This window comes from Narcine bancroftii, chromosome 3 (genome assembly GCF_036971445.1).
Source record: "Narcine bancroftii isolate sNarBan1 chromosome 3, sNarBan1.hap1, whole genome shotgun sequence".
Lineage (NCBI taxonomy): Eukaryota > Metazoa > Chordata > Chondrichthyes > Torpediniformes > Narcinidae > Narcine > Narcine bancroftii.
Genome location: NC_091471.1, coordinates 43680447 through 43702175, shown reverse-complemented (window position 1 = coordinate 43702175; position 21729 = coordinate 43680447). Strand labels below are relative to the sequence as shown.

Here is a 21729-nt window from a genome sequence, read left to right as displayed (position 1 = left end):
GACTCTTTTTAATATGCTGGCTGTTCTACCAAGACAGAGAGAATTATAGTTGGATTGAGGGGAGGGGACGCACGTGATGGCCTGAGGCACATTTACAATTCTCTGCAGTGGATTGTCAGCTTGTCGCGATGGAGAAGCTGTGTGGTCCTGAGATCCCGTGAGCGATGCCACCTAGGGGGTATGCTCCTGGTAGGGCCACCCATGTGTGAGGTCTCTGACAAAGAACAATCCAACCAAGTTCTCAACAGTGGAACAGGCAGACAAAGTTACTTCGAACTCAACAGTTGTAAAGGCGGACGAAGGCTGCAACAAATCCATCAGCTCCAATTGTCGTTTTTTCCATGCCAGTGGAATTAGTTGATTGATCAGTGAAGTATCATGTGCTCTTTGGAGTGCAACATTAAGTACACGTTAAACAAATATATGTGTAGGCATCTTCTATCTGTAGAAAATGAAATGAAGTCCATCATCCTCATCCTGAGGGATAGCCACAAGGACGGCAGTGTTGTGATGACCTGAGTGGACAGTTTCTGTACCAAGTAGTGATGCTTTCCGATAGGATGCACTCACTGATGTATCTGCAGAAGTTGTGAAGGGATGCTGACGACATTACATATTTCCTCAGACTTCTGAGGAAGTAGAAGCACTGGTGATTGAGGCCATTGAAATGGTTGGACCAGGACAGGTCACTGGTGATGCTCATTCCTCAGAACTTAAAACTGTCTACTATCTCCACCTCAGCACAATTGATGTGGACTGGAGAGGTGAGTCCCGTTCCACCTTCGGAAGTTTAATAGTTTTGCTAAGTTTGAGAAAGATGTTGTCCTGGCACTGAGACTCATGTCTTCTATACTCCCTCACTGTTAGAGATCCTGTCTGTGATGGTGGTGTCATTCACGAATTTATAGATGGAGTTGGAGGTGTGTTTGGCCATGCATTTATCAGTAGAAAGGGAGTTTAGGATCAGTGTACTCTTGGGTCTCCCGGTTTGGTCAACCATTAATGATCAACGTGTATAGTAAGACAAACAAAGAAGAAATGGCCTTCAACAACCTTTAGGACAAGGTATGTTGATGGAAGATTAGTTGAGACTATTCATGTAAGAGAACTGATATCCATTACAGCAGGACTTGGTGAGGCCAGATACCAAAAACAGAGCAAGGAGAAAGTGAATTGATATCCAATTCTATGAGGAAATCACAACACCCTTTCCAGCTCAAAGACACTTTGTCAGAACTTTCATTTCTGATTTCCAGCTTCTGGAGTTTCTTGATTTTCATTCACGAAACATTGTGATGGTAGAAAATCTATTCTGTTAAAAAATGTTGCTGTGTGAAGTTTAAGAAACATACCTCTGCCAGTTAAAAAAAAGTTTCAAAGGTGGGACTAAATTTGATATTACAAGTAGCTTTCCTTCAACAAGGATGTTGAGGCTCTCTTTCTGAGCAGCATACAGGGTGGAACTGCTATAGCAGAATTTGACCTTTCTCTATAGTTTATGTACCATCTTGTTCTTGTCTACTGAAATATGTTTAATGTGATACTTAACGCTAGAATAATTAATTCCTGTATAGTCAGTGTGAAGACTATTATATTGATCACTGTATTAAAATCCTTTTTTTTCCAGAAATAAGTGGTTATGGAAAGGCTGCAGGTGGTTATTTAAGCAGATAGATATTGAATAATGTGAAACGTATAATGTCAGGAAGGAGACAGCAACTCAATGGAAGGATTGCCAAATCCTCTGCCTGTACCTCAATCCCTGTAATAGTAAGTGAAAATTATCCTATCGTGTCCTCTCAATTATTTCACCCATAGAGTATAACAGAATTTCCAATTTGCTGCAACTTCCCCAACTATTCAGACAAAGTTGGGACAGTTGAGAAAATTGATCACAGAAGAAGGCCGTGCCTCATCTATTTTGAAAAAAATGAAGTCAATCCTCATGAAGAACATTAATTTTCCAATTACTTAAAAGCATGCATGCAGTTTAGAAGGTGTGTGATTGAGATGCAACTTCCCAGATCTTCCTGGATCAGCCCTATTTCTGTGTGGAGCACCGTAATATTCCATTTAGTGTGGCCATTCAGTCAGCCCTGGGAAAGTGATCAGATTGCCAATTCCCTCTTTTATTCCCCAGAGGGGATGGGTCTTCAGCACCATAAGTATGTTTGCACTACTTTCTCAGCACATTTTTGCACTACCAGCTATTTCCACTTAGAATACAGAATTTAGAACATAGATCAATACAGTTCATGGTCTTCAGTCCATAATGTTGTGCTATGTAAACCTACTCCACAGCAATCTAATTTTTCCCTAACTCACAGCAATAACATTTTTTTTCTTACATCCACGTACTTATCTGAGCCTTTTGAATGCCCCTATTGTTCCAGCCTCCACCTCCACCACCACCAGCAATGGTTTCCAGGCACCCACCACTCTGCGTAAAAATCTTGCATCCTAAACCTCCCTTATACTTTCCTCCACTCACCTTACACAGATGTCTATTGGCTTTTGCTATTACAGGCCTGGAAAATGGTGCTCTCTGTCCACCATTTAACCCCACCACTCTCCCACAGTACAGCACAGAAAAGGGCCCTTGAGACCACCATATCCATGGCCCCCTTTTGCCCTTCTACACCAATCCCATTTTCCTGCATAAGGACCCTCTCTTAAACATTTAATTTTAAACTGAGTGTTTATTGATTGGCTGAACTGAAGCGCCTCTTTGAAGGTGCTCATAATAATCCACAAATTTTGATTAGTTGGTATAGAAGAAGGAATATGCTAAAATCTAGTGGCCTTTCTCCTAGTTAAGTGTGTTTCACTCATCACTGCCAGATTTTTATTGGCCCAGATTGTATAAAGTTTTCATTATATTTAAAAATAAATGTAAACATGAGAACTTGTTTTTCTTTATGTAATGCAACTGACAAAGAACGTGGGATGCAGTGGGGCACAGGATTAACATTAATCAGGATTGTTTAATATTGTAAAGCTCAGCACGAATAATGAGCCATTCCATTATCAGATTTCTCTGCTCTGCCCTAAATATCTGAACATTTCAATATAATCTATTTGGTAATGAAGCATGTACAGAAAATTAAAAGCAGTGGCAATTCACACTATTTAATCTCTCACTCCGTCTCACACACTCTTACACACAACCACATAAATGCAGGTATGCGCATACGCGCACATGCCAGCACACACATGCACACATGCTCTCACACTCATCTCTGTTCGGCTAATAAGAAAATTGTAGCTGTATGAGCTACTCAAGACATGGCTTCAATCTTACCCATGAACTCAAATTGATACAAAAACATATTCCCTTTCTGTGGTCTTGGATCTAATTGTAGTTCTAATACTATGAAGCACAAACACCTGAAGAATGAAACCAATTTAGTTCTCATTGCTTCAAAAGAAAAACCCTTGCAAATGTATAAATTATCTCTGACAGCATACAAAGACATACTGGATCTTCAGCAGACCCTCGGGTCTCAGAGATTTAAAAAATGCCAAAAATTTACATGGGTCTAAAAAGTTGACACTGGAATGGATTCATCAGGTCATAAGTTATACTACTAAATTCCAATGCAAGGTCATGGAACTAAATTTTTATCTATTTGGCATGATAAGGATTTCTGGCATTTTTTTTTAATGAATTTCTCAATTTCCAGCTTTATTTGGTGCTATAACTACAAGGGGATAGTTCTCCTTTGAAGATTAATGTATTTTTGGAACAGAACATGGAAGTATCAACTGGAGCTAAATCTAGTTTGCCAACACTCCCTATTTACACTGTAAAAATGCTCCACCCTTCCAACATATACATTCCTTTCAATACCTAAAAATAGGACAGCAAGTCAAAAGGAATACTCTCTTTGTTCATTATCGCAAATACTCTGAGGAACAATACACATATTCCTTGTACTTAAGGTTCATTCATGATTGATGCGGAGAACCTAACACCAGATAATCTGCAAAACACCATCAATTATCATTAAAAGTTGTCAGATGTAATGTGGCAAATGACAATTCTCCACTGGAAAATCCTGGACAAGGAGGGCAGGTAGAAATGCACGAGAAGTGCAAGTGCTGGAACCTTCAGAAAGCAAAGAGGAGCCAGTGTAACTCGATTGGTCAGGAACCATCCACGGAGATAAATCTTTCACCAATGAGAGATCAATTGAAGCAATGTGAAGGAAATTGTCTTTGAATCCAGAGGTTTGTGGTTTTATGTATCTTTCACTTGATAGAAATGGTGGAGGAGGGGGTTGGAGTGGGTGGGGAGGAGGTGAAGAGAATATGACTGGGTGGATTGAGAGCTTTAATATATTAGCGATTTTCTCAAGACCTTCAGAGGGCAAGACAGATTGTTCTCGGAACGGCTGCATTGGAGACCGTCGCCCACCTCTTCGCCGTGTGTAAATTTGCATAGAGTATGTGGAGAGGGATGCAGGCGATTTTGTCACAGTTTATCTCTAGTGGCAGTGTGATCTATGGACTGTTCACAGGAACACATTCTGAGTCCGACATCCAGAACTGCTAGAAGGCCATCACCTCAGTGAAGAACACCTTTGGTTGGCCCGAAACCTGTTGGTTATTCAGAGATGTTGGTCCAGGAATCCTGCCGATTAGTCCTGAGGGAGGCGCTGAGGCTTAGAACAGCCAATGTGAGGGCAATGTGGAAAAGTAGCACAGTTTAGAGGCACCGAGGGGCTGACACTGAGGGGATTCCCCACAACCAATGAGGGGTCGACAGGAGAAACAAGGTGCCACAACGGTTCCACAGGGGTGCTAACAAAGTATTAAGAGAAGAATGTAAAATGTGAAATGTACATTGATGAGATGATTGATGCTATGTAAAAAGCTCTGAACAGTTTTTCCTGTATCTTAACTATTGTAAATTATTTGCCCAATATGATTGAAACTATGAATGTTAAAATCTTGAACAGTTTTTCTTTTCTTGTATATAATTTATTGCAAATAATGTATATTTTTTGAAAAAATGCTCATCAGTTGGTTACTGCTGTGATAGTCCAGGTCACTAGTTCTTCTTCTTCCCCATATGCTCCATTCTATTTTCTTCAATAGCACTCAACACTCTCCAACCACTTCAGGTTGAATGGTGACTCAGTGTTACATTATAATATTGTGAGGGGCTTAGAAAAGGTGGTCAGCCAGCACCGTTTTCCTGGGGTGGCAATAGCAACTACCAGTGGACATTAGTTTAAGGTGAGTGGAGGAAGGTTGAGGGGATACATCAGTGGTACAGGTATAACCTGCTTTATGAAAGTAGAGCGCTCCTAGGAAACCTTTCATAAGCCGAAATGGCGTAAAGCAAAGACCCATTCACTACTATTGTAGGGTATTTTTGTGAAAGTGAAAACCTATTCAAATTTCTCTCGGATACAGAATGAGTGGATGCCTGAAATAGATTGTTGGGGGTGATGCTGGAGGCTGCTACAATACGGACATTCAAAAGTCTCTTCGATAGGCTCATCTTGTAAACCAGGGGTTGCAAGTTCGTTCCTTGCTGGGGCCTCATTTATGTGAGGGGTGCTTGACAAAGTGGTGACTCTCTGTCATCCTTATGGTAGAAAAAAGTTAAAGAATTTCATGTGTGTTACTTTCTAAATGTAGTATTATATGAGAGTAATTGAACCTTTACCTTTACACGGATGCAAGAAAAATAAAGAGTTATGAGAATGAGGTCAGGAGAAATTAGATTATTGTGGAGTAGGTTTACACAGATCAGCAGAACATTAAGGGCTGAAAGGCTTGTACTGTGCTATAATGTTCTATGTTCCATGTTCTAAGTAATCAGAGGTGGAACCACCCCCCCACCCCCTCCTCAGATGTCTCTTGCCAGATGCATTTTACTTACCATGGAGGGTAAGTTGCCCAAATATAAACAGAGTAAGACGCATCATGTACTCTCAGTAGGAAGGTTGGGAAATATTACTAGAACCTGTAGATAACTCCCATCTGGTAGAAGATACGGGAGTATGAAAATACACCATCCCCATATACAACTCCTTTTCTGCTGTTATCAAACTCTTGATAACTAGAAAGTTCTATTAAGTATAAAATGCAAATGACAACAAACCCAAGGAAATTCTTGTTTTTATTTCCACCACGTTAAGTCCATAGTTGTGTTACTGCTCTGGTTATAGGACTACCTGGTTAGATGGTTCTTCCTAAATGGAAACTCTGCTTTGGCGTAATTAAGTAAGCCATTTACAAGTTAAGGCCTGTCAGACACCAAGGCCTGTCAGACACCAAGGCCTGTCAGACACCAAGGCCTGTCAGACACCAAGGCCTGTCAGACACCAAGGCCTGTCAGACACCAAGGCCTGTCAGACACCAAGGCCTGTCAGACACCAAGGCCTGTCAGACACCAAGGCCTGTCAGACACCAAGGCCTGTCAGACACCAAGGCCTGTCAGACACCAAGGCCTGTCAGACACCAAGGCCAGTCAGACACCAAGGCCTGTCAGACACCAAGGCCTGTCAGACACCAAGGCCTGTCTGACACCAAGCCCTGTCTGACACCAAGCCCTGTCTGACACCAAGCCCTGTCTGACACCATTGGTTTTGATTCAGATTCTGTTCAGCCTTTCAGATCCACCTAATCCTGGAAGATAATCACTTTAGGTAAGAAACGGTTACAAAGGCACCAACAGATTACTCAGAGGTCAATAAATATTGCAGAGGAGTGCAGGCATTCCTGAATTAATCCTTCGACAGAACTATCACACAGCAGCTCAAGTGCAACTTTATACTGGTAAAAACATGTTTTTACACAAAACAGATACCCTAAGTGAGCAGTAGTACAAAGCAAATCGGCTATCCCACCTGAATTATCAACATCCATGAGGATATTTAAGGTAAAGATTTACTTACTGCGTCCAGGGACACCCTTGCTCTTTTTCCTGTCACTCTGCAAGTGAAAATATTTTTTTTTCAAAAAGGCTCCACCTTAGAATACTATTTGACTGCAGACCAAAGGCGTGGCTTGCAGCAGCAATTTGAGAAATGTAACTAGAGCTAATCATTTTTTAGATGTGAACTTACCTGAGTGGAGAAAACCAAGTCTCAGTTGAATATCTCTGCAAATATTTCAGTCATGTGGCCCATCCTTCTCTTAACACAACCCCAAAAATAAATAGACAAACCAGGTGCTTAGAATAAGTGGTTACAACTTTTCCCATTAGGAATTTACATCAACAAAATTAACACTGTTGATACAAATCGACAGTCTTCAAGAAACATTGCTTGGGAGAGGGAGTTGTTTATTATTTTATTACTTTCTCTTTCTTCTTCAAAGTTATTTATGTGACCACATGGACTGATAGTAGGTGGTTGAGTGGCAGGGCATTGCTGCCAATGGCCTAAGTTTTTCAGGATTGCAGAATTGTAAGCATCAAACTGCATTTGTGTAATCCTGGCAAACTGGAAATGTGATTTAGGTGGGAATTATCTTCCAGGTCCTCCATCAGCCAGCTCCCCACCATGACTACCAGCCCTCCCACATCTCCATCGGGCACACAAAACTCAAATCGGTCAACCAGTTTACCTATCTCGGCTGCACCATTTCATCAGATGCAAGGAACGACAACGAGATAGACAACAGACTCGCCAAGGCAAATAGCGCCTTTGGAAGACTACACAAAAGAGTCTGGAAAAACAACCAACTGAAAAACCTCACAAAGATAAGCGTATACAGAGCCGTTGTCATACCCATACTCCTGTTCGGCTCCGAATCATGGGTCCTCTACCGGCATCACCTACGGCTCCTAGAACGCTTCCACCAGCGTTGTCTCCGCTCCATCCTCAAGATTCATTGGACCGCTTTCATCCCTAACGTCGAAGTACTCGAGATGGCAGAGGTCGACAGCATCGAGTCCACGTTGCTGAAGATCCAGCTGCGCTGGGTGGGTCACGTCTCCAGAATGGAGGACCATCGCCTTCCCAAGATCGTGTTATATGGCGAGCTCTCCACTGGCCACCGTGACAGAGGTGCACCAAAGAAAAGGTACAAGGACTGCCTAAAGAAATCTCTTGGTGCCTGCCACATTGACCACCGCCAGTGGGCTGATATCACCTCAAACCGTGCATCTTGGCGCCTCACAGTTTGGTGGGCAGCAACCTCCTTTGAAGAAGACCGCAGAGCCCACCTCACTGACAAAAGGCAAAGGAGGAAAAACCCAACACCCAACCCCAACCAACCAATTTTCCCCTGCAACCGCTGCAACCGTGTCTGCCTGTCCCGCATCGGACTTGTCAGCCACCAACGAGCCTGCAGCTGACGTGGACATTTACCCCCTCCATAAATCTTCGTCCGCGAAGCCAAGCCAAAGAAGAAGAATCTTCCAGGTGGGGAATCTGTTTGATGCTTTGGATTTATAATGACCTAAGTCAACATATCTTGAACTGAACAGAAGTTATACAAAGTATTTTACAGATTCTTAAAATTCAGCACTTGTATTTGTTAACGAATCTCAATGGAAGGCTATTTAAATGAATAATATTGAATAAATCTCCCCTCTATTGACTCTATCTTTACTTTCCACTGCCTTGGGAAATCAGCCATTATGTTAAATGACACATCAGATCCCACTACACCCTCTTCTCACCATTCCCATCTGGTACAAGATAGGTGAGTATGAAAATACACCATCCCCATATACAATTCCTTTTCTGCTGTTATCAAACTCTTGAATAGATCTTTTGATAGTAAAAGGTGATGTCTTATTCCATTTAACTATGTTTTACTATATTCTTCTCTTTAACACCATCCACTGCACATTTGTTTCATTCCTGCTCTACCTGTATTATCTTCTTCCCCTGATGCTTTCCCCAGCTCTCTCTCTCTCTTTCTCCCCTTTTCCCTCTTTCTCCTTTCACAAAACCAAAATCAATTCTCACCATTCCTCATATCCATTTAACACCTTTTAACTGTTGTATAGACCCCTCCTCCTGCCATTCTTCAGTCTTTATTCGGCTGCCTTCCTGCTTTTCGCTTATGAAGAAGGGCTCAGGCATCTTTACCTCCTATGGACACTGCAAGACTGGCTCAGTTCCTCCAGCTTTTCTGTGTGTCTGAACAATATATGCTGTTGGTTGATTTAGCTGGAGAGCAAACAAAACAGAAATGTTTTCTCTATATTTTGATACAGGTGATAATAAACCAATGTGTATAGTTCCAGGGGCTGAACTAGCATATCGAGTTCATGGGAGTAGTTCATTCATCCCACCTTTTACCTCTATCAATCAGCCAGGCAGGAAAGATCTACAAAGGCAATCATCTCCCAGGTTTCTTTGTTCCTCTACATACACCATTCTACTTTCTTTCATTTACTTTATATTCACTCACCTTGTTGAATCTCCCCAAATGGATTACCTCCCAATTCTCTGTATTAAAGGTTGCTGCACTTCTGTGCAACTGTCCAGGCCATCGTCACCTTTCTGCAGTCTAGAGCTCTCCTCTTCAATCACATGTCCAATTTTTATGTCACTTGCAAACTTTATCATGCTCCCTACTTTAACGTGAATGTTGGTGCCGTCACATACTTACCTGCATCAGGAGCGGTGTTGGTCACTGCTGATAAAGTATCTCAGCAACGTGTTGGGGTAGAAGTGTGCATGTGCAGATCTAATCAGAAGGCTGTGTACATTGTGATGGATTTTGGACGCAGGAGGAGGAGATTGAGGGCATTGAGATCACCCAAGAGACGATGAAATTTAGCTGGATGGCGTTTCGTGGGATGAAGAATCCATTGTTGTAATTGAGAAGAATAAAGAGAGTCAACTCCATTTTGCACAAGTAAGTGTATTCTTTCAATTGTGTGAATACCAGGTAAATTACAGTCCGTGAACTACTCTTTGCAGATGATGCCGCTTTAGTTGCCCATTCAGAGCCAGCTCTTCAGCGCTTGACGTCCTGCTTTGCGGAAACTGCCAAAATGTTTGGCCTGGAAGTCAGCCTGAAGAAAACTGAGGTCCTCCATCAGCCAGCTCCCCACCATGACTACCAGCCCCCCCACATCTCCATCGGGCACACAAAACTCAAAACGGTCAACCAGTTTACCTATCTCGGCTGCACCATTTCATCAGATGCAAGGATCGACAATGAGATAGACAACAGACTCGCCAAGGCAAATAGCGCCTTTGGAAGACTACACAAAAGAGTCTGGAAAAACAACCAACTGAAAAACCTCACAAAGATAAGCGTATACAGAGCCGTTGTCATACCCACACTCCTGTTCGGCTCCGAATCATGGGTCCTCTACCGGCACCACCTACGGCTCCTAGAACGCTTCCACCAGCGTTGTCTCCGCTCCATCCTCAACATCCATTGGAGCGCTCACACCCCTAACGTCGAGATACTCGAGATGGCAGAGGTCGACAGCATCGAGTCCACGCTGCTGAAGATCCAGCTGCGCTGGATGGGTCACGTCTCCAGAATGGAGGACCATCGCCTTCCCAAGATCGTATTATATGGCGAGCTCTCCACTGGCCACCGTGACAGAGGTGCACCAAAGAAAAGGTACAAGGACTGCCTAAAGAAATCTCTTGGTGCCTGCCACATTGACCACCGCCAGTGGGCTGATAACGCCTCAAACCGTGCATCTTGGCGCCTCACAGTTTGGCGGGCAGCAGCCTCCTTTGAAGAAGACCGCAGAGCCCACCTCACTGACAAAAGGCAAAGGAGGAAAAACCCAACACCCAACCCCAACCAACCAATTTTCCCTTGCAACCGCTGCAATCGTGTCTGCCTGTCCCGCATCGGACTGGTCAGCCACAAACGAGCCTGCAGCTGACGTGGACTTTTTACCCCCTCCATAAATCTTCGTCCGCGAAGCCAAGCCAAAGAGAAGACAGTAGTTACAGGACGAAAAGCAGCAGATGGAGTATTGCATGTCCAGTGATGACAGCCTTCCAATCGGAGAACAAGGGTCAACCATTTCCCTTTCCTTCCTGCCACTGAGTTAGGCTGGGAAATAGCTTCTTCTCACAGCTGTGAGACTGATGAACCTTTCGCTGAATAAATCATCCCAAAAGATTTATATATTATATATAGGTATTCAAATGATATCTTTATGCACATTTGCAATTTTTATGTGCTGTGTATTGTGTGTGTTTTTGCGTACTGTGATATAGTCAAATGATATTGAACTTGAACTTGAAATTAATTTTGCCACTCTCCTTTGGATCATTTGAGTTTTTAACCTTTTGGTCACTATGGCTCCATGTTGGTGTTGTTAAAATTCTGGCAAAAATTCATTTGTCCTACATTAAATACACTCCCATCATTATCCTTATTACCTCCTCAAAATGTTCAAGCATTTTCCATGACTACATCCATCCCGTAACAAATACAATCTCACTGAGACTGATGATTGCTTTTCCAAATGAAGATTTAGACTGTCTTATGAATGGATTTTAACATCACCCAAGTTAAGCTAACTAACCTACATCAATATCAACTTCTCCAATTTCCTGACAGCCCCTCCTCCATTATCTCACTTTTTCCTCACAGCTCTGATTCCCTTCATCTAGCTCCTCAGCCCCTTCCCTTCCTTTCTCCTTTCTCAGCAATCTGGCCCCTCCCCATATCACCTCACAGATGCTCTCTCTTCTTCCTCCTCCCATCTCTCTATCAGCTCTATGCCTCCACTTTTTCTTTCCTCCTAACTCCCTCCACCACCCCCCCCCACCCCCGCACCTTCTTATTTGAGCCAATAGAAGCAGAGCTGCTGGCCTATTTCGACTCCTCATGTGTGTGTCTTCCTTCCACACTCAATTTAGCGCATATGATAGAGGGATATATTTCATCTGGTTTGATGATTCACCATGTTTAAAGATCTAAGTCTCTTAATTCTATCTTCTTCATTTATTGCATCACTTTTCACTCTTGTCAGTACATCAGTGCAGTGGGTGGAGGTGCTGCCCCATTGCTCCGCGCACCCAGGTTCAATCCTGATCTCCGGTGCTGACTGTGAGGAGTTTTATGTTCTATCTGTAACCATGTGTATTTTCCACATGCTTTCCTCTCACAACCCAAAGATGGTAGTAAGAGGAGCCAGATGATAAGACTGAGAGAAAAATAAAATGAGATTAGTGTGGGATGCATGTAAATGTATCCATGATGCTTGGAGTGGTCTCAGTTGATCAAAGGCTTTGAATCCATGGACTTTGAACCATGGTATTAGATCTGGGATTCATGAGGAAGTTGAGGGCAAGGAGGCCCCTAGACGCCGAAGGTTTTCTCATTGTGTTGAAGGTTTGGATCTAGGTTCAAGTTGCCAATAATTTGAACGGAACGGGAGTTTTGTGCAGCTGCAGAGGCGAATGCATGGACACTCAGTGACTCTGGGGGACTCTCTTTGTCTCTCTTTCTATGACTGTAAGGGGTGCAGGGCAATACAAATGATAAAGGCAAATCTTCGTCTGCCTTAAGGCAATCTGAAGGCAATCTCACGGAATATATTTCTGTATTATCACATAACATTATATAGTATCTGTCCTTATCCAACCATTGCCACTATCATCTTCTTGTAAAGACAGTTGAGAAATATTCGAGAACATTGCCCACATTCTTCTCTGTCACACACATGACCTCAGTACATCAAACTTTTTTCATTTGGACATCCTTTGTGTACTGATAAAATATTCTTGGCTTTAACTTGATTTTATTTGATCACAGTTTTTAAAACATTATTCTCTCTGCTTTCCCATGTTTCCTTTTAAATTCACTCTGATATATACCCTGTACTTTCTACTTTGCCCTTCACCCTATTTTATCTTTTCCCTTTTCCATCTAAATCTAACTGAACCATGATTACTGCTATAAAATTGCTCTCACTGATGCTCTTTCCATCTGCCCAGCCTCATTCACTAAAATTAAATCTAGAATTATTCCTTCTCTTATTGGACTTGCAAAATGCCACCATTTAATGCTCACGCGAATGCCATTTACAAATGCTATGCCCTCCTCACAGCTCGGAATGCTCCTTTAATTGACATTTTCGTCATTTTTTTTTGTTTATCTCTTTATCTTATTGCATAACCATTACTATGGTACGCCTGTGTTAGGGTGCCCAACTCAGAGCATGATTTGTCCTCAAGGAAGTTAAATCATTGGATTATCCAATGTCATCATTTTTTTTTAATTATGCACCTTTCTATTGCTTCCTTTTAAAAGGGAATAGTTAGCTAAGTGGCTGGTAGAACCCAACGGGGCAAACAGTGGGTTGGATTTAAAATGCAGTTCTGATTTCATTAGCCCTCTCTCCCTTCTTCTGTAATCTTTCTGCTCCTTCCTTCCCTTCTTTTTGTCACCCTTCCCAACTACCCCTTCCCAGCTTGATACCCATCCTCATTGCCTCTCCTCTCTGGTTCTTTCCCCCACCCCTGTCTCCTTACTGGATTCTTCTGCACCCTTCCCTCCCTCTGTTTCCACCCGGGCTCTCACCATTCTCACCTCAACTTATCAGATTCTATCCCTGGCTGCCTTTGTCTTCTGATCCCCCACTTCACCCTGTATCACTCATCATTCTCCACCTGACTCCTTTGTCTTTCTTGCCTCTCTTTCCCTTTGCCTGGCATTTGCCACTCTTTTTTTTTGAATAATTTATTTATAAATTTTCAAACTCGAACAGTGTCAACCATTCATAATAATAAAAACACACTATATTTTCCAATTATATACAAGCTTCACCATTGAGTCCAATTCCTCCCCCTTATCCCCCCACCACCTTATCCCAACTAATATATACAGAAATAAAATTAAATAGAGAGTTACCCTAAAAAGAAAGACTGCATGTGCTTGTCCACTATTCCTATACCATTTTACAGTGCCCCTTTACCTTCCAGAGATATTAGGGACATAAGGACCATAAAGTAAAACAAAAAATGTACTCATAAAAAAAATTCTTACAAAAAAGTAAAAACAAACTCAACGAAAGGACAGAAATTGTAGGATTCATTGGGACCCAACCACCGGCCTCCAGGCTTTTAAATTTTAATGGCTCAACTTAATTAAGATGGATAGATTTTCCTTCCACACCCCCTCCCCCCCCCCAAGGAGAAGGTAGAGAGGAATGGACAGAGCGACAAAGCACAAGGAACCGCACTACATCTTTGCTCCTATATAATGCAGGTAAGGTATCATATTTCCCCCTGAAGTGGTAGGTTACTTTCTGCAGAGAAACACAGCTCTGCATTTCCACATTCCAGCATGCAATGCCTAGATGAGAGTCTAACTTCCAAGCACCTGCTGTGCACTTCCTGGCCACTGCCAAAGCAATCAACAGAAATTGGATTTGAAATTTTGACAGCTTCATAATAAGTCTTATGTCCATGATATTTCCCAACAGGAGCAGCTCTGGGTCCTGTGGAAATTCTTTACCTATGATTTTTTTCTAGGTCTTGGCCTAGCTCTACCCAAAAGTGACTCAATTTAGAGCATGACTAGGTTGAGTTCCCGTATCTATACCGCACCTAAAACATCAATCTGAAATTTCTGGGTTAGCTTTGTTCTATTTGTGCAGCATGCAGTACAACTGGTGTAGAAAATTATACTGCACCAGCCTGTATCAAATATTAATAGTTGCGGTCATGCTTTCATGACACAGGTCTGACCAGCACCGTTCATCAATCGTTACACCTACGTCTGAGCCTAGATTTAGCTTTGGGCTTTTGCTTGGAGTAAGAAATAAATTGCCGTCATAAACCTAAGTGTATTCACCTTTTGAATCAGGGCCCCCATGCCTCTACATGGACCTAATTTGTCCCTTAAAAAAGATCTTAACTGAAGAGAGCAAAAGAATGTCCTGTTTGACAAATCATATTTATTTTTAAGTTGTTTAAATGATATAAGCTGCCCCTGCTCATAACTGTCCTCAATACACCTGATTCCTTTCTGGCACCAGGTGTCTAGGATCTTGTTAGCTATTGTCCATGGTATTAAGCCATTCTGAGGCAGGGATATTTTCGATGACAGCCCCACTTTAACCCAATGCATTGATTAATCTTCTTCCATACATAATGAGTATGTTGTATGCTGCTGAGTAAAGAGACGTCCACAGAGCGTGAGGGTGAACCAAAGAATGACTTTATCGGTTTGAATTCACCATGTCTCCACGCTAGTCTGCCCATTTCCAGTGATGTAGCTGCCGGCTTGCAGAAGTGACAGCATTGTGTCGCAATGTCACTCTCCGGTTGGCGGGCCACTATGCAGAAGTGGAGGACTCTTTAGCCCACACGTAGCGGTAGGTGCAGGCTCCTTCTCGGCAGTGAAGGGGAGCCCATGCCATCTTGGACCAGTCACATGTTGCGGCGATTTAACCCATTTACTTATGCAGTTGCTTGGCCCACTGCAATGTTTTAATAAGGGCCATTGGCCATTCTTCTGCCTCTGGCCATCATATTCCACCTCTACCTGGTTGTCCAATCTGCTGTAGGGGCCCTGCCTCACTACTTTTGCCCTGAACACTTTACACTACTCCTGGACTAACTTTCCTCTGCCCTGATGAAGAGTCTTGGTTTGAAATGTCAGCTATACTTTTTCTCCCACTGATACTGCTTGACCTCCTGAGTTCCTCCAGCCAATTGTGTTTGGCTTCAGATTCCAGCATCCGCAATCTCCAGTGTGTCTGTCAATAGAATATTAATCAGTCCATTGAGTAACTAAACATGCCTCCATCCTCTCTGTGGGCTGCTGGACACATGGGAGTCAGGTATCGGACCTGGGATTCAAGAGGATGCTGAGGGCAAGAAGGGCTCCAAAGGGCCTTGGGTGCTGGCGACTTCCTGACCATGTCAGAGGTTTGGAGCTTGGGTTGCCGATTAATCAAACAGGAGCTTGTGTGGTTGCAGAGGCTGCGGGAATGCTGGAGGCAAATCCACGGACACTCAGTGATTTTTAAAGGGACTCACTTTTGCTTCTCATTCTTTCTTTAGGGCCATCAGGTGACACGAATGGCGACTTTTTGTCTGCCTTACAGGAGGGAGAAGGTGAAATATTACATGTTCCGTATTATTATATGACAATAAAGTAATTTTGAATCTCAAACCTTGAATTTTTCAGTGTTAATCAGAATATTACTGAATGAATTAGATTGCTTTCATTTGCTGCGGCTGGCTTTCAGTTTTACGATAAAATCTGAGAAGTTCAGAATGGTTGTCGCAGCAAGCTGCTTCAACACTAATGAAATCATTTGCATTTTTGAGTAACTACGGGGCCAGACTTTAAAGGCATGAGTAAACAATGAAAGGAAGTGCAACTACAAGTATCTAATTATGTCTTGTTAAGAACAGAAATGAAATTAGCATCTTGGTTTGCATGGATTAAGATGTGCAATGGATCAATGCATTGATTTCTTGTCTCCAAACGGCATCACCCCATTTAATTTGAACATGAACAATATATTGATCCAAAAATGTTTTCATTTCAAATTGATAAATAAATGTAATTTGACATCGATAATGGGAGCACAAGGTGAATGGCAGTATTCCGAGAAAAAGAGAGGAGCAGTGGGAGCAGAAGTCTACAGTTCACTAGAGGCAAAAGGATAGATAAATGAGATGGCTCTGAAGAAATGTGGTTTACTTAATTATTGTTGATAGAATACTCTTGTATTCAAGAGTAAGGTCATTATAGTGCCATTTTAAACACAAGTTAAGCCAGTGGAGTGCAACATACAGTGTACACAACAGGAAGAATGTGAAAGTATGAGAAAAGATGTACAGAAAGTTTAAAATAATGTTCCCAGGGCAGGGGAAGTTTAGTTAACTGATGAAATTGACAAAGATCAGGGATCATTTTTATGGTTATTTAATCAAGGTGGGTTAAATCGTGCAAGTGCTGGAGAAACTCAGCAGGTCCCACAGCATCCATGGAGAGCAAAGAAGGTTCCTTGAGAAAAGGGCTTAGGCCAAAATGTTGGTTTTATATCTTTGCCTCCTATGGGTGCTGAAGGACCTGCTGAGTTTTTCCTGCACTTTTGGTATTAACTAGAATCACAGTGTCTGCAGATGTTTTAGTTTCACTCCACGCTAAATCTCAACTTTCTAGAGATGATTGGTAGAATTTATTTTGTTCAGCAATTTGATAAGATTTCAGTTTTCAGTGGGAGGATACAGGAAATAGAGGAAAAGAACATTCACACAATGCTTGGTGGTGTTTGTATTTCACTTAATGAGAGGGTGATGAAGAGAAGACTGCTTAGCTCCTTTTAATAGTCTTGATGAACACATTAAGCAATGTAAAAATTCTAAATTTTAAAATATGACTCCAGCTTCCTGCTTTTAATGGGAGTGTGGGCAAGCACCCAAGTTTTCCAAGCGTAGAACCCCCACATAAGTATTTTAATGTATATGGGAGAGGGGGTGTGCCATACCAACCTGCTGATGGAACAAGGAGAACACTTGCTTCCCGCATATCACTCATCTAACCTGCTTCCCTCCACCCCGTTTCCCCCCTCATGCCGCTTCAATTCCTCTAATTAATTGTCAAAACTCCATTGCAGTTACAACCTACTTTAGAGATCCACCCACACCTCACCATTGTAAATTTCACCAATTATCACAAATATGTCCAAAGTAAGTCTTAAATACCCTTTACACACCTCCAATGGTGACGTACCTTTTGAGGAAGTGTACAGTCAAAATCTCTGGCAAATATACAGTATTTTTATTCAATTTAAAAATAATGATCCATTGATCCTGCTGGAGAGAAGTGTCATCCTATGTCATCAATTCTTTCTGTTAATTTACACAATTTAGTTTCATTGCTCTTCAACCTCCTCCCCCTCGTTGAATACACATTGAGTTCTCCCTGGCATTCACCACAAATTAGTCTTGTCATCACAGTGAATCAGTCCTAAACTTTTTGTAAGTTCATTATATCCTTTTAGCACTTAATATAATGCCAAGGCTGGGGACTGGATTGTACTTTTTTTAAATTGCTGCTCCTTTCCTTAATGTCATGACCCCATGCATTTAATTTGGCTTCCTTAACCAGTCAGCCTCCTCAATATGGCATATAGATAAGACAATTTTAGATTATTATTCTGTTATGTGATGATGTTACATCATTTTATCCACCATATGAAAGAATGAATTTCCCTCATAAGCTTTGCATCTTTCCTCAACTTTATGATGAGCCCCTGCATTTAATTAAGCTTCCTCAAGTTGTCAACTCTTTAGGAGTGGCTTATGGACCTTGTTAGATTTTCACACTTATTAGAGTAGTGGTTCTCAACCTTTTTCTTTGCCACTTTTAGTATTTCCTATGCCATCAGTGTTCTGTGATTAATAAGGGATTGCTTAAGGTGGATTGTGAGTGGGAAGGGAAGGGAAGGGTGAGAACCCTTTTTCTCAAGCAAATTATTTCAGTAACAATTGGGTCTAGAGCAAAGAAAAATTGTCCTTGGCTCATTTTCTTTGGAGTTACGAAACTGTGCACATAATGAGTCAATTATGAATGATTAAAACAGTGGTTTTCAACCTTTTTCTTTCCACCCACATAACGCCTTAAGCAATCCCTTACTAATCACAGAGCACCTATGGCATAGGGAATACTTAAAGTGATACATGAGTGGAAAGAAAAAGGTTGAGAACCACTGCTTTAAAGAATTCCCATTGCCCCAATTTATCGTACATTTATTTAACATATGTTTGCTACAATAAAGGATTTAATACAATTAATTTTTCTCTGAAAATAAGATTAATAAGGATGTTACTGGGACTGAAGAGGTTGGAGAAGCTATGAGTTTTTTTTTCCCCTGGAAATTAGGAGGTGGAGGGGTGATCTTATAGAGGTCTTCAAAATCACCTGGTGCAAAGATAAACTGAATGGTCAGGGTCTTTCCCCCAGGATAGGAAAGTTTAAAACTAGAGGGCAGAGTTCAAAATAAAAGTCAGAAGATTTCAAAAGAGGGTGGTGGATATAAGGAAGAGCTGCCCACGGATGTGGTAGAAGAGAGTACAATTACAACATTAAAAAATATATTTTTTATAGATAAAAATATATAGATAGGAAACGTTTCGAGGGAGTGATCTGGGCAAACACAAGCAAATGGGACCAGCTATGATGGGCAACTTGGTTGGCATGAACAAATGGGGCTGAAGGTCCTGTTCCCATGCTATCGAGCTGGAAGTTCTGCATAACCAGTGAAAGGAGTTCATCACCTCACAAACTACCTGATGACAAAGTTACAGACAGAGACAGAGAAATGGGATAGAACATAGAACATCACAGGCCCTTTGGCCCACAATGTGAGCCACCTATATATACCTAAAAAAAACCCCAAACCTTCCATACCACGGTTGGTGTAGCAGTTAGTGCAACACCTTTACAGACCCAGTGATTATGAATGGGGTTTGAATCCCACACTGTTTGTAAGGAGTTTGTATGTTCTTTCCATGTCTCTGTAGGTTTTCCCCCTGGGCTCTTCCCACCATTTGAAACATACCAGGGGAATAGGATAATTGGGTGTAAATTGGGCAGCACTGGCTCATGGGCTGAAATGGCCTGTTACTGTGCTGTGTGTCTAAATTTATTTTTTTTTTAAATTACCTCATACCCCTCTATTTTTCATTCATCCATGTGCCTGTCTAAGAGACTCTTAAATGCCCCTATTGTTCCAGCCCCCAACACTACCCCTCATAATGCATTCTAGGCATCCACAACTCTCTGTGTAAAAAAACTTACCCCTGATGTCTCCCCTAAACTTTCCTCCCTTCAGTTCGTGCAGATGTGCTCTGGTATTTGCTGCTCCCACTAGGGTGGCCATTTCCAAATCTCCAAAAAGGAGAACATTCAGGGTCATCAGAAAACTCTCTCAGCACCAGCGACCAGGGTTCAAATCTGGCGCTGTGAGGAGTTTGTACGCTTTCCCTGTGTCTGCGTGGGTTTCCTTTAGGTGCTTTGGTTTCCTCCCACCATTTGAAGATGTACCAGGATTGTAGATACCAGGGTGTAATTGGGCAGCACAAGGTAGTGGGCTGAAAGGGCCTGATACTGTGCTGTATGTCTAAATATTTTTAACAAAAAAAAAACTGTCTGTCTTTTAACTCCAATCATTCCTTTGATTCCATAACCCTCAGATACTTTCTTGCAGCCCGGGATGCAGATTGCCAAATTGGGTACAACTTTATATGACTGAAACCAATTATTTAAAAATAAAAAAAAGGAAATAAATTAAAATTCAAAATACTGAAAGCTGGCCAAAATAATGATTTACCAAAAATTATTATTTAATTCTGCATTAGGTTTATAATTCATAAAACCTATCTAATCCACACCATCTCATGAATAAATGCAAGATACAGAATGCATCAGAAAATGAGAGTGCAAAACCTGATTACCAACTGGGTGGTGTGTGTGACTCACTGTCAAAGGAATTGGGAGTTTTTATAATATTTGTTTTTATGCAAGAATTTTACAACAATGTGATTTGAATAAGAAATCAAGTTTATGATGCAATGTAATTTATAAAGTAATCAACCAGGCACAAAATTCATACTCTTGGCAAACTGAATAGGATTGGGTGTGGAGTTGTTTGATTATGTCTGTGCATCTGTCACCCAAATGTGCACAAGTATCCACGTTTAAATAATGTTAGTTCTGTGCCTTCACTTATTACAAGGAATTCTGCCAATTGCTTGGTGTTCACTTGATGGGAATTTGGAAGAATCCCCAGAAAAAAAAAAACAGGAATATTTGTTTTATTTGTTTTCAAGAATGTTTGACTATATTCCACTCTACAACAGAAAATAAGAACAAATGGCTGATTAAAAAAAAATCTGACTGTACAGTAATGATCCCTTTTAACTGTTGGCAACTCAAGGTGAGGTACCCAGGCAGGCGGCGGACTGCTGGAGACTGGCTCGAGACTGGTTGAAGGGGTACCGGGTATTGGAGCTAGAATGCGAGCAGGTGCCAAAGGTGCGGAAGGTTTCCTGATCTTGTCGGAGGTTCAGATCTGGAGCTCTGGCTGCTATTTTTTGGACTGGACCGTGCGGCTGCGGGGGCTGTGGGAGCAATGGAGGTGAATCCACGGACACTCAGTGACTCTGAAGGGACTCTTTTGCTTCTCTTTCTCTAACTGTAAGAGGCATTTCAGGCAGTTTCTGCTAATGGTAAATCTATCTGTCTTTTTAGCAGGCGAAAGCAAATTCCTTGTAATATTGCACTGTTTTATTAAATGACAATAAATTAATCTTAAATCTTGTATCTTGACAGCTTAAATAAATGTATTTACACAGCAACCTAAAAGGGGTGAAGCAATAAAGCAATAAAAAAAAGTCCAAGCATATTTGTTTCCTGGACTTTAATAATATCCAGGTAAACTGGTCATCCAAGGAATGCTCAACACAATGAAGGAGATGGGTAGGGCTAAAAACATTGTTGAGAGCTCCTGACTGTAGCCAAGTTGGGCAGAATAAATACATTTAAGTTGTCACAAATGTAATAAGAAGAATGCTTAAAACCACACTGGACAGAAACACAAGAGACTTAAAACATGAACATGTGCCCCACTCAAACCAGGCTTCATGCTGAGAGCTTTGTGACACCAAATTTATCATAACTGCAATGACTTGTGGGTCCCAGATCTTTGTAGCTGGGCTGAACCCACAAGCTTCTGACTCAGAGGTGAAATTACTATCAACTGAGACAGAAATAGAGCTGACATATCAGCCAGCTAGTGGT

The 21729-nt window shown here is 41.7% G+C and overlaps 1 protein-coding gene across 3 annotated transcripts in view; it reads right to left on the bottom strand.

Annotated features, from left to right (window-relative positions):
• Nucleotides 1–21729, bottom strand: part of rab27b (RAB27B, member RAS oncogene family) — a 77346-nt gene that overhangs the window by 42906 nt on the left and 12711 nt on the right. For 2 of the 3 annotated variants that reach the window (XM_069923928.1, XM_069923929.1), the window contains exon 2: nucleotides 6912–6948. The exons of the other annotated variant lie outside the window; for it this stretch is intronic. The gene's annotated coding sequence lies outside the window, so the exon portion shown is untranslated. The remainder of the gene's footprint in view (nucleotides 1–6911; nucleotides 6949–21729) is intronic. 3 annotated transcript variants of the gene reach the window in all.